We start from the raw sequence: 13,200 nt of genomic DNA on the forward strand, positions 1-13,200 counted from the left end.
GAAGTGCTTTGGTTAAAGTGTTTTTTCAGTGGGAAATCATAAATAGTCAAAACTGAAGCTTTGCTTGGGAAAATGTTGAGTTAAACTATTGTTTTTAAGTCATAACTTTAGTTTTAAAAGCTTTAAGAGTGGTTGTAAAAAAATTGGGTTTAGATGCAGTACAAAACAGAGAATTTAAACCAAATATAGGATAGCAAAATATTTCCCATTTGCTCGCTGTGTTCTTGTTTTGTAAGTGTACCTACACAGATTGATTCAAATGATATTTGAAATATGCTAAAGTCATCTACACTTACATAATGCTTCATATTAAAATTATCATTAGCAATTTTGGATGATCTCTATAATGTAAAGCACTTCAAGGAAAACTTCTACTTCCAGTCAGCCTTTGCTTCCCAGTTCCCTGACACAAGACCTGGTGCTGACTTCAGTGTGGGTGTGAAGCTGAGGGAAGGGTGTGCCACAGGATAGCTCCTGGCTGTGACCTGCCACATTTTAAAATGTCAGTCAGCTGTAATATGCTTTTTATTCTGTGAATGAGATGCCACAAAATCCTGGAACATCTCTTAATGTGCCGCAGTTCTCTGTATGACTGGGTGAAAGGTGTGGCAACAGTTTTTAGCTTCGAAAGATGTGCTGACTTCTTAGTTTCAACAGTTCTTCAGCTCTGCTGTGGGAGTTATGGCTTGCCTGGTCTTTGCTCCATGCTACTCACAACCCAACACAAGGTAAGGACTGCCATCAATCAGCCTCTTGGCCACACGTACAGATGCAGGAAGACTAAGAACTGTATTACTAAACTATTGCAGAGCTGGGACTGGTTTTTTTAAAGGTCTTCCTGATTTTCAAACAGATTTTCATCAGCAGTCACTAATACCAGGTTCTCTAAAACGTACACAGTAGGAAAACTGGTTAAGTCGTGCCTGCCAGTGAACAGCAATGTCATCGGGCTGCCTTTACCTGTAATGGTATGTTTTTGATTACCCAGATAAATTGTATGTTGGTACCAAAAATTAATAGACAGGCTACCTGAAAAACACAGCACTGATGTAAAGAGCAAGCTTTGCTGTGAAGGTTAGCCACATACTGAATAGTTTACATCCTAGGATAGGATGGCTTTTAAGTTGTTAAAGCCCAAAAATCACTGGCTGGACAAATCCATAGAATGAAAGTCTGCACATGCTGTCAATACCGGTTTTATGCCAGTGCAACATCTTTTGTTTCAGTAGATCTGCTCTTGATTTATAATTCCATATAAATGAAAGGAGAATTAAGCTATTTATGTAAGTGACTTTATATAACTGACTTATGCTGTATTATGCGATGGAAAAGAAAACCAAGCACATGTCTTTTTTGTGTTTTCTATAAGCTACAGAAGGATTTTGTAAGAGTAATGCTAGTGATAAGTAGTTTTCTCTATTTGACATATTAGAAACTCTTTCTCATCCACAGGGATGTTTACCATGAGTAGAATACAGGGTAATAGATGACATGATAATGTGGAAGGATTTTAGCAAGTCTGCAGACAGTCTAGAAAATGTGAATGCTGCACATCACAATTTAGACTGCAAATCAGTTCAACAAAGCAATTGTTATTCAGGTTCTTCCTTGTATGAGTCAATGATTTGTACTGTGACTATTAGTACTGAATGTACCATCTAAAATTCATTTTGAAAGATTACTGAAGCATTAATGATTTTAAAATGGGTTCTACAAGTATTTTTTTTTTATCAATGAGAATCCCAAACACTATCAAGGCTAAAGAGGATTTTCACAAGGATTTTCAACATTGCAGCATTAGGGTGTTTTTTTTACGTGCTTTTACATTGTTTTTTTACTTCCTAGTGAACAATGACTATATAATATTTCGGAAATCAGGGTCAGTAGAGTAAACGTTTCTGTAGCAATGTGGCAGACACACCTTTCATAACTCATAAAGTCACTACTGGAAAGGCACAACTGGGTCACAGAAGTGCATGGTGGGATGCTGCTTTCCAGTTATGCAACCAGGGTAACTAAAGGTTAGAGCAAGCACTTGAATAACGAGCTTTTTGCCAGAAAGAGTGGAACAGAAAAACACAGTGTTTTTAAATGCTGGCTTCTGAGCAGCAGCCGCCTAACGTGTCTAGTTGGGAGTCATCAAACCGAAATAGAACCGGATGCGTCAGAACTTTGAAGAATGGCAGTTCAACATCCCAAAAGAAAAATACATCTGCTCGTATTCCAAAAGCAGATCCTACCGTTCTCTCATTCCCACAGATGATACTAGAGACATTTGCAGCGTTCTGCTCCGCTTTTTCTCCTGGCTCACTGCAACTGGCTTTATCACTCATCTCATCCTTTTGCTTTCCCCACCATCCAGCAACGTCTTAAACTTTAAGGAATTCCAGTTTGCCTCTGTTCTCTTCCTCCTTCTGTTCATATGTTGCTGGATTACTTATAATAACCATAATTATTGCAGAATTCTTACCTAACTTCTGACAGAGCAAAGAAGAGAGAAAGGAATCACTACAATGATTTTCCAAGGTTTGGAGGGCTTGGACATAGCCCAAGGGCACAAATTGTGACATAGCTAACAACTCACTCCCATCAGGTTCGGGGATATTAGTTACAAAAACTGAAGGCTATGGCAAAGAGACCAAATAAAACGGTGTTCTTTTAATCACAATTACATCTCCTGTTACAGCTGCACACCAGATAAATATATTAATCAAAATGACCTCATTTGAGGCATGCGTAGCAGTGTGTTATGTAACCATGTTAAGTATGCTATTTTATTTTCCTCCCGCCAAGGAGAAAGGGTGTTTGTCTTACAAGAGTTCCAAATAAGTCTGGTTTTAAAGTGATGGGGAAAAGAACAGGAGGGAGAGACGAAAGTGAGAGCATTAATAAGCAAAATGACTCATTCCCCAAGTGCAGAGGTGATGTTACACTCTGCTTCTATCTCAGGGGCTCTGTAGGAAACTAATGTTGTCACCAGCAGTCTCAGCATTCCTAACGTGCCCAGTATTTCTCAGGATGGGAAAAACAGATGTGTGACAAAGATGGAAAGTACGTCTTTTCAGACCTCGTTGGTTCACAGCATTCTTGGTTTATTTTCAAAGCTGTTTGTGAACGCTGCTTCCATAAACAAGGAGTTTGCAGAATCTCTGTCACTCTTTTTGTTGCGCACTTCCTTGGTGAAAAGTGGCATTGAATTAATTCTTTTCTAGTGCTACTAATGATGCTTTAAACAAGCTCCAAAGCACCCTTAAAAGTAGAATACATCCCCCCACACACATAACAAGGCTGAGGCTCGTCTAGATTTATACTGCACTACAGAAAAAAGGACCAAGAGGCGTACATTTTTGCAATATAAGATCACTCAGCCAGAGAACTCTGATAAGTGCTGAAAATGTGAAAAACAAATGGCAGGGTATGCATTTCCCATTTGCTCAATACACACACATAAAAGAAACACTGTGTAGGCTTCTCTGCAGCATACCAGTGCGTCCAAAACTCAAAGGTTAGTTACATAAATGATAAGGCGTGGGCTTAAATGCTTCATTCAGCTTGTTAATTACTTGCTTTGTGGCCTGAGCCAATGTTCTGAAGCAGGTTCATCCAATATTGTGTTGCTTCCTCTGAATTTTCATTTATTGTATTAGGCTGAAGTGCTGGGAACAATTTGTTGCAATACCTAGGAAGAGTCTGTTTTCTTTTCAAGCCATTCACAGAACAGACTTACTCAGACTAATCCACAGATGCACTTTAAATGTCCTTGCTATTTCAGAAAATTGTGAGATTTAATTCTTAGAGCATTCTCTTTAAACAAGGGAACTGCTGGCTGCATAAATATGCATGTGTTATTGGTGTACATTTTGAGGGTTCCTTTTTTGTGTGCTTTTTAATCTACACAATCCAATGTGGGGAAATGAATGGCAATGTGTTAGAAAACTCTGAAAATACTTGGTATGTCTCCGGCAGAATACAAGTAGATTTACTTTTTAGTAGCAGATGGAAATATTTCCACCTTCAATTCACTTCACCGGGACACCTCATTGATGAGGCTCTTTAATGCCTCATTGACCAGCCCATCCCAAGCCAGACAGGCCAACCAACTACCTATTTCATGAGGTGTGCAGGCAGAAACTGGAGGTTTAGAATTCCTTACCTTTGTGGAAATAAATCATACTGTGTTTGGAGCAAACTGTAGTTTTACTTCAAGATCTCCCAAGGAGATTGTACCTGGGAACCCCAAGACTTACATCAAACAACAGAATTTGTTTTAAAATTAAAACTTCATACCTTCTGTTCTCAGCTGTGTACACTTGCAGACATCTTGATTTGCAACTCAGACAGAGACTAAGAAACCTATGGAGACCTTGAATTTAAAGGCAACAATAATGTAGAAGCAAACTGAATGTGAACATCTCAGAAGCTCTTGACTACCTTCATTTTAAAAGATTAAGAAACATCCTCCAAACCTCACCTTTCTATTTCTACATGAAGGTTACATTTTTTTTTTCCTTTGGTGAGGATGTCAGAGATTTCTGAGTCACAAATGCAGATTAGCATTTGGATTTGATTTACAAGTCAAAAAAAAGGAGGTTGACTGAAACAGAAATCTCATCTGGTCCATTATACGGACCAACTGCAAAATACAGATTGCAGCTGCCAATCTGGACTGAAAGGTGATGACATTTTCGCATTGCCAGTCTACGTAAAACCTTATTTCTACATCGTGCTCCAGATTTTTCAGGAGTATTACTTCTGAGGTTACTCATTCCCTTTGGTTCTGCGTTTCATGTTATTTTCCCTACTTGTACCAGCTTGCTTTACTTCACACATTTCGTTATTTCCTGCCCATGGGCCATATCACATCATTTCATTAATATTTCATCAGAATTACTTCCTACTGGAATCAGTACGGATTTCTGCTTAAAAATTGATGCTGCAATATGGCCCAACATTTCTATCCTCATGCACCTGTTCCTCTTGAGTTACAGTCCCTCTGTGTCTTAATACTTCCACTCTTCACATTGCTTAGAACATCAGAGTATTCTAACTGTACTTAAACTATCAAATGAATAAAATTTCTAAGTTAGAACATGTATAAAAATGCATTTTCTGTTAGCAAGTGAGACTCAGCCACACTATTTAGCTGATTTCACTACACAGATCACTTTTGTCTTCAGGCTAAACATTGTTTCTTCAAATTGAAGATAAAACCTACAATTAAATATAGGCCACAGATGTTCAGGATGCAGAGGACAAAAATATAGGTTTCATAACTCGACAGTTATGCAACCAGTTGCTTTTCACAAATTAAAATGAACATTTAATTTTATGATCTTATTTACCATTAATCTAAACACAAATAAACCTGTAAGAGATTCTGAAAATGGTGAGACTTAAAGAAAGATTTTTCTGATCTCTTGTAATCTTAAATAATACTTTCCTCAAGATGCTCATTGTTTTCTAATTTAACTTTGGATCCCCAAATACTCAGACATCCAGCTCTCCATTGCACTAATGAGACACCTAAATAACTTGGAGGATATCAGTCTTAATTTTGTCACAGATCTGGCAAAGGCTAGTCTATTTTAAAGTCAAGTCATTATCTATAAATGTTATTTAACATACCTACTGCATCTTATTTAAAGTATCTACCCTGATAGTCAAAGTCCTCTCTGGGCCTGGCTGCATGACACTCTGCAGCCTGAAACTCTCACCTAGTAGAGCACAGTCATACATGCAAGAGACATCATTTTTATAGCAGCTGAATCTAGACTATGGAATTTAATCCCATAGCAGATAAAAATGATCAGGGGAATAAGCACTTTCTGTACTTACATAAAAATCCTTTTCTTCAACTTAGCTTCCCTCTAGTAAATCACACATATTAATTCTCTCACTCAAAAATAAAGCAGCAAATCAAACAAGTTGTTCTGTTTGCTGACTGTAAATGGAAATGGAATGTAAAAGTGAGGGAATGTTCTTCTTACAACTATTTATACTTTTAGCCTGGTTTTCTAGAGAATCTTCACTGACAGTATGATCCTGCCCATCCATCACCTCTGAGAAGTTTTCAACCAGGTGGCTGATTTTTAACCAATTTATTTGCCACTTCTACCACCTCCTTTCAAATTTGAACCTGCCAGCTGATTTTTAACCAATTTATTTGCCACTTCTACCACCTCCTTTCAAATTTGAACCTGCCAGCCAGTCACCCAACGTGCAGGTGCACACACACAGAGCAGGTGGTGAGCTTCCAGGTGGCTCTGGACTATCCACATCAAGAAGTGGAGAACACAAGGAATTGGGGACAAATGTGGTGGGAAATATGGAAGAGAAGGTGCACAACTCTGGATGAGAGCAAAGTCCTTCAGCTTCAGTATTCACAGAATTAACTTAAATACTCCAGGGGGCACTGGAATGCTTTGGCAGAATGAGCACAGTCCAGAGAATGAGAAATACAAACCGAATGTCTTGCTAGGTATTTCATCATTTTTTTAAACTAAGGCCACAAAGCATTATCTTAGTAATAAAAACAGTAACAACCAAAAGCAGGATAGGAAGACAACAGGTTTGCCCAGAGCCAATAAAGGCAATCATTCCCACAATAAGTCATTTTTTGTGATCAATGAGATAGGCCACGTAGATATGTCAATTTGTATTTTACACCACAGTGTGGATATGCAGAACTGTTATGCTTTTATTTTTAAGGTAAAAAAGCTTAATTTAGACACAGAGCCTCAAATACCATTTTGGAGCCATTTTAGAGAATGCACTTTGGAGAATGCCAATCAGAAGAACTAAGAGTCTAAGGTTTCTTAGGAAAAAATCCACATAAACATCTAGGAGAGCTCTTGACCCTTTGGCAATGTCTGAGGAACTGGAAAGCCACACAAACAAGACACTTAATAAATTTGAATTACAGCTGCTGATATAAAACCCCAATGTGTGTGTCTGTTCATTCTGGGTCCCCACAGCCTTGGAAAGGCAGAATCAGCTGTTCCCAACTTCTGAAGAAAATCTTCAATAATTTTTTCTAAGAATCTGACACAAGCCTGCTGGGTCTGTCAGGTTCAGCCAAGCTGCATGAGTCGGGCCACACGAGTCAAGAATAGAGTTTTACTGGTAACTCAGAAAGAGAGACAGAGAGATGGTTGTTTTAAACCCCCTATAATAGCCAGTCTGAATCTGGCAGGCCAGTTCCTCTCCACAGCACAAAGCAAGCTTCTCACAGTTTCTAAATGAAGCACAAAGTCCTTAATGCAGTTACTAAATGAGAAGTGGCATCTCAGTGGGCTGCCTCAGTGGATTAATTTTAAATGCATAATTCAATATAGACCCACATAAACCTTTATGAATAGAAATAGAGGTTATATAAGCATGTTCTTACAGCATATATTGCAAATTTAAAGGCCAGTTTGAGTATAAATCAACTATCTTTTATTAATATTTTCACCTTCCCATTGGTTCATTTCTCTAGCAAATGTGATAATCAGATTAATTCCTCACTCAAACATTGAGATGCCTAAAATAAAAACAGCATTTCATTGCCAGAGACCAACTTTTTTCCTCGATCCTCTAAGAGAAGTTTACATGGGGTTTATTCTGTGGAGGCAGTTTGCATCAGTGGCAGTTCAGCAAAGGCACTGAACCATCATTTCACACTGGTCAGAGTTAACCATCCACAAAGCCTTGTCTCACCAGAGCATAAAAGATGCTGCACAAACTTCTACAGAGAACCACTGCTCAAAGGCAAACTTGTAGAACTTTTACATTCCAGGAAACACCCTTGGACAAGGTAACAGGTAAGAGCAAAGTGGGATGTTGTCTAAAAAACAAGGCAAAAGCTCTGTGTCTACATCCCTGCCCTCCTTGGAGCCATAACACACACACTCCTCTGGGAAATCTGAATGGAAAACCAACTTCCTATTTTCAGCCCTTCCTAGCAAGACAAAGCTGGCCTGTCAGCTTTAGACACACAGGCATTTTGCTGCTTCTCTGGCAATAAAAGGTCACAGGTCTGTCAGTTTAGCTATCATTTCTGTGCTTTAAGCACTCAGCTCTTAACTGATCAGACTTCAGAGAGCCAAAATAAATCAAGACCTATCTCAAAACTATTTTTCACATGGTAGATGAACCATTCCCCATAAATTGATTTCTTTCAAAGGAAGAATAATATACTAAAAAAAAAAAAAAAAAAAAAAAAGGAGTTAATTTGACTATTCCAGAAATACAAAGAGACTAAAGATAGTCATCTTTTTAGCCAGGGATTAATATTGCCTTCAAGCAAGGTAAATCCCTTGCCCAGTGAATGCCAATTTTGTAAAACTGATTAGCAGCCTCACCACTTAAAAAATATGTCCAAAGCATTACTACAATTTATGATTAAACATAATCAGATTAATTAAGTCAGAATGTCAGGCTTGGGCTATTAGCAGCAATATTTATGATTATGTGTTGATAGCTGCTGCTATTAGGCTGTATATTAACAGAGTGAGTCCAAAATGAACAGTGTTTATAAGAATGAGAAGATTGCTTGGATTTAAAACCAAAAACAGTCCTCCAAACATCCCCAAGCCTTGGGGGAATTCAGATCCAGATTTGGACCAGAGCAGCGCATCTGACTTAGAGTTCCACAACACACAGAACCACAACCTCAGTTCTTGCTGAACTCTGGAGAACTTTCTGTCTGACTCAAAATGTCCCTTTCTACTTGGGGTCCACCATCCATGCAAACATAACTCAAGAGGGGGCCGTGGATGCCCATGGAAAAGCCTCCACTCTGTTTTGCAGGGAGATGGGAGCTTGCTGTCCTTTCTCTCGGAGTCAGGTGGATGTTGGCCAGTTCTGACCTAAAAGCCATTACACCACAGGCACCACATCCCATCAGCAAAGCTGCAGGGCAGGTGACATGTGGGGGTACCCAGCCTGGTGCCACCTCACCGATTTAATTGCAGTTGGCCTGTGAAATCTCCCACTTGGGAAAGTTGGGGAAGAAATGTCTGCAGTGACATACAGGGAGTCAAGGAAGCCAATAAAATTGTATTTGTAGTAAGACACAGCTGTAAATTACAAGTCAAGTTCTGAAAGGGCTACCTAGGAAACACAGGCATTTATTCAACAACTTTTCACTGTGGACTATTATCAGACAGCGTGAATTTGGGGAAATTTCCTCCCACTTCAGCACAGTTCTGGCATAGCTAGGAGGAGACTCGACCTTAAGTTGTTTACTGAAATTTATTTTTGAGCAATGCAGAAACAGAATGGTCGAATTATAATCTTATTTAGACCAAACTAATTCCACTGGCTGTAGCAGATTTGTTCCTGTCTGACAGAGATGTTCCTAAGATTTGAAAGAAAACCCAAAGTGCCACTTAGCACTGAAATCCTTCTTGTTATTTTACATTTCTTTGGAAAATTGCATAAATCAGTTGTTGTTTAAGTCACTCCCTGAAATAAAAAATCTTTGCTGAAGTACTGTGGTTACAGACCCACACTGTTAATAAAAACAAATGCAAAAGTCTAGTAAAAGTATGAGTTCTGTCTGGAAAACTTTTTTATCTGTTCAGTCAATACAGAAGTGTGTGCACACTTCTGAAATTCCCGTTATTAAACAGAGGGAGCAGACTGACAGGCTGCCTCTTTGAGGAGAAGGAATCAGATGTTCCAGCAGCTCTGGCTCTGGACACCGCCAGCATTGCTGGCTCGACTTCTTTCACATGGTAAAAGCTATGAGAAAGTAATTTTGAAGACCGGGTTATTATGCAATGGCCTCGGTTACGTCAGCACGGCAAGGGAAACACTAGGGGAGAGTAAATAAATGTCAAGGCTCTGCGCCTGCGAGACGCAGCCGCCTGCAGGGAGTCTGCAGGAAGCCGAGCCACCGATCCTGGCTGGGAAGAGCCCGAGTGGCTCCCGGTCAGCACAGGCACCGCTCCCGCAGCAGGAGCTCCAGCCTGGCTCGGGCCGTGGGACTCTGGTACCCAGAGCAGCCCCAGTGCAGGGCTGGGGCTGGACACACCACCCGCCTGGGTCACCCCATTGCACCCAAGACAGGTTTCAGATTCCTGGCCAGGGCAGAGAAGGGGAAGCTGGAAGGGGAACAGGCTCTGGCACGCCTGAAGTCCCCACAGAGGGGTCCAGGCATCCCACCCCTCTACCCCAGCCCCTATGCTATGCCATCAGCTTTCCAGAGATTCAAACTGTCCTTCTAAAGGATTGGAGTGCTCTAAAAATGAATTAGTCATGTCAGTGTGTCTGTATGCTCTCACTTTTGAGTTACTGCCTTCAGAGGAGAAATCCATAAGAGAAATGATGAAATAAGATACAAACCAGCACAAACAAATTACATTTCCACCCAGTTCCTGTCAGTTCCAATGACTTTGGTGAAATTGCAAATGAGACTTTTGCTACATATGAACCAAACACATTGGGTCAAATCAGAGTAAGTGGTAAGACCCAACTTTCCCCCCATCCAAGGGTAGTTGGACCTGAGATTGCAACATTACACTTTGTCACATCAGCCCATGCCATTTCAACCCCCAGGTTATATTGCTTGAGTTTGCATGGCATGGTTGACTATCAAAAAAACCCCATACTTTTCTGAAAGTTTTTGTTCCCCTTTGCTTAAACAACTCTTAAAAGGACCCAAATCCAACTTCCAGTGTGTCCAGTCAAGAGCAGGACTAGACCTGCAGTCTACCTTTCTACAGGCTCCATGGGGTCAGTCCAAGCCCTGGCCCATACTGATCCGTGCTAGAGGACTTTGCAGAATTTGTGCTTTAGTAGCCAGTCATGCTCTGAAACTATTAAATAAATAGCAAATAAGAAGATATGTTGATCCTTCTAGCATTTTATGTGCAATGTGCATATTCCTCATAATTATTCCACCACAATATGTAGTACTTCTAGTGGCCAAAGCTCTTATTTTGTAAACAACGCAAAGTAAGGAGACAATTATTTTTTATAAGGGATCATAACACTAAGGATGCTTAAGTAACAAATTGTTCTGTCAAAATGGAAATTAAAACATAAAATGAGATGCTGTTCTGATTCCTTTTCATGCAACTACAGATCAGGTCACTCATCTTTGGGTAGAACTCCCTTTACAAATTAAATGCTCTACTAAAACCGATATTTATTCATCCTCTTTGAAATATGTATGACTCAGGATCCAAACTGAGTAAATGCTCCTTGTGTTTAAAACACAGCTCTAGTTTAATGTAGATACACCCTAGTCTGTACATCTAGCTGTGACAGAAATGTCACTTTATTTACTCCTGTATGAACAAAACATACCTCCACAGCTCACAAAGTCCAGAGAAGTTACTGCATCCCACAGGCACAACTGGTAAAGTGCTGCACCTTTGGGGTGCACGTCACCCTTCCACCTCTTCTCCGTGACTGTCACTTTAGCCCTCTGCCCACGTCAGCAGCGATGCTGGCATTTAGCACAGCCTGAAAGACACACAGAGCCAGCCAGCAACATCTCCTCCTGCTTTGTCAGCTCTCAGCAGTGCCAATGACACCATTAGGGAAGGCTGCTGCGTGGAATTTAAACTCTATGGAAACACAACACAGCCCCAGGACTTCAACCCTTTCCCATACATTGCTGCAGTTGCTACAGTGAACTTATTGTGTAACTTGGAAAAAGTTACCTCAGTGGCACAGAAACATATTCCTGAGCACCCTGTGCAGGTTCTAATTTTAAAGCAGCCAAACCTCACCCTTCTGTGATGGAAAAATACCTGCAAATCAAAACTAATTTGGAGTCAGAATGGTATAACAGGGAAAATGAGGCTTAACCACGTAGGTTGGGATGAACTTTGAACAAGACAGTGTTGTCAGTATTGACAGGTATGTGATCATGGGCTTGTCAGCTTTTCCTCCAAATTCCGTAAAATATGGCTGACTAAAAAACAGGTTAAGTAAAAATGGGTTTTGATGCCACAAATGAAAATAAGAATGCTTAGAGAAGTGAAATATTCTGAGGCAGAGAAAAGAAAGGCTGGAACAAGAGTTTCAGGTACCAAACAACCTTTTCCATGTGTGTCAATCAATCCCTTCCTGCTGCCTTTTCATTTCTACATCATACAAAATTATATAAATAAAATACTCCACACTTCAGCCATTTCCATACCTGTTTCTTGTTTAGTGACTAACTTGGTTTAGATTAGTCTAAGAATTGACAGTTAATAATCCTGTTTAGATAATCTGCCTCTAGATTTTTCTTCTTTGAACTGCCTCTAAAAAATAAACAGCTATTAAAATAGCTTCTTTTTAAATCACTCCTAGCACAATAAGAATAAAAATAGCATCCCACATTTTCCAGTCAATAATCTGCCCCTCAAGACAGAGGAAGCTGCTAAACTTTGGCTTAGCTCACTCCTGAGAAGCTGCAATTTTAACACACAGATTACACAGAAATTCCATTCAAAGTGTGGACTTGACCAGCAGGTCAAAACCAGTTTTGATTTGCAGTGCAGTCATGGTGCTCACCTGCTTAATGTGGTTCAGAGCAAGGAACAAGGTCTGGTAAAGAAGTGTTACCTCCCCTGGACCTCATGAAGTGGAAGTATATGGACTGCATCAAATGAAAGAAGGAAAAAAAAACCAGGCTGTGGATGGCAGTGGGCACCTCTGATGTATTTCCACTCATTTACAAGAACACTTCACATTCTGCTCCCTCATGTGCAGAGAGAGGAGATGCATGAGGAGCCATTACTTAAAAGCCTCTTTCAGTACCTTTCCCTGGGCTCAGACCTGTCCCACTATGGAAGAGTAACTTGAATTGCAGCTTCCCACTCTAAGCCTTTTGTTTCTCAACTTGGACCATCATTCATTGTCATCCAGCCATGCCCCTTCAACCATTCAGCTGGAAATACCTGAACAACCTTTTTGTTCTGGGCAGATGAATGTGTTTGTGTTCCAAGGTCAGAATTTACAGTTTAATTCACCTGCATACTTCCACAAAAGACATAAAAATTCATTTCCAATGAAAAACAGAAGTTTCAGCAAATCTTTCTGCATCAAGAACTAACCCAGGCTCTAGCCTGTAACAAATATTGATACTTTGGGTGTGATACTTCCTGACAGCATAGAACAGGCAGAATTCAACAACTACAGCAAGCCAGAAGTCAAGGTCAGAATCCTAAACAGGTGTTCAGATTCCCCAAACACAAAAGATTCCACATCATTATTTTG

The sequence above is a fragment of the Myiozetetes cayanensis genome, unplaced genomic scaffold (assembly GCF_022539395.1).
Source record: "Myiozetetes cayanensis isolate MyiCay16 unplaced genomic scaffold, myiCay2020 scf15, whole genome shotgun sequence".
NCBI classification, from domain to species: Eukaryota; Metazoa; Chordata; class Aves; order Passeriformes; family Tyrannidae; genus Myiozetetes; species Myiozetetes cayanensis.